A 1570-nucleotide genomic window follows, 5' to 3' on the forward strand; every position below is an offset into this window, starting at 1 on the left:
ACTAAGAAAACTATGCATGTTTTGGTGCTACAGGTAAAGTAGATCTAATGGAAATACTTTTAATATTAACCATGTTTTATAAGCAATAGACCCAGCTTGTTTACCTGGTCTCTTTCTTCCTGGCCCAATGCTTTTTTTTTTTTTCTTTACAAATTTTAGGCCTATTTTCCATCTTCTGCTAGAATTTGGAAATTCTCTATATAAGCTCTCTGGCTGACACTCAAATGGGCAATCAATGACTTTATCTCGGTTATTCATTTGTCTGAAATATTTATGTTTCAAAGAAAAAATCTGATGTTTTTGACAAATCTGATTCAAGATTCATTGCTTTGCATATGGGCCATATCAGTTCCAGTTCTTGGCTCAATTTTTTAAAATAAAATGTGAGTTACTTCCCCTAAAAAATGAAATTGACCAAATAAACAGGATTTTTACTTCCAGATAATGACCAGAGAGTTCACATTTTTCTGTCAATTTATTTCAGGACAATGTTCCATGGATTTAATTGATAAAGGGAAAGATATCAGGATACAAAGCGGATATTGTTTGCTCCTTAAAACAATATGGTAGCTATTTAAATGTTACTGTGGACATGCCTACCATCACGTTTAACAGATTTCAACAAAATTTAAAAGTGACAGAGATAAATGTCTTAAATGAATCTGTAAATTCATTGATAATTTTCTAATCAATCCTGCTTTTATCAAATCATCTTATTAAACTTTAATTAAAGTTTTAATTAATTCTATTTATGAAACGCAATAACGTCTTCTAATTATGTGACTACACCCAGTGAAATCTGCTGTTCACAGAAGAACTGGCTAAAATGTCTAAAATCACCAATGCACATCGCCTTTTCCCTGTAATACACATAATCGAGAAAAGTGCCCTGTGATTAGTATTCTTTATGCTTCCTATAATGTGTTAACAGACTCAAAAGTGTTGGTACTATAACAAGTGTGTAAGTATAAGGCAGTGCCAAAGGGAATGGGTGCCAAACACATCCAGCTTTCATGGTGGCAACTTCACAGAAGACTCAGGCAGTTAAACAGCATCTATTGCAAGGAAAACTTCAAAAATCACATCTTGGGTTGGAAAGAACTTGAAAGATGGTCTCCTTCTAGCCCCACATCCCGCTCAGGCGTTATTTGATTTGAGCTTGCAGTCTCCGTGCACCGCTGATCTTGATAACACATTTCAATTCCAGGAGTCTGCCAGGCTCTGCCTTGGGGTGATTCCAGAGAAAGATAAGTAGGCTTCCTGCCCTGGGTGATCTCAGAATCTACCAGAGTCACTGCAACTTTTCCGCAGGTTACCTACCCTGGGCGGTTTGCTCCCCCACAGAAGTGAAGCAGGAGCTGTAAGACTTTATCTCACTTAACAATAACAAGAAAACACACTGAAGATAGGGTCCAGGTTTTGCGTTGCACTCACCCAAGGTTGGAGAGTTAGAGAAGAGGCTGGTGAGACCATCACGCGCATACATTTACAGAACCGTCCATCGGGGGCGATGCCGCATGAAAGCAAATGAGTCTGTGTTCAGCCCTTAAGAGAAATGGACTGGCCTCTG

This window comes from Otolemur garnettii, unplaced genomic scaffold (assembly GCF_000181295.1).
Source record: "Otolemur garnettii isolate 467f Iridium unplaced genomic scaffold, OtoGar3 scaffold00027, whole genome shotgun sequence".
Taxonomy (NCBI): domain Eukaryota; kingdom Metazoa; phylum Chordata; class Mammalia; order Primates; family Galagidae; genus Otolemur; species Otolemur garnettii.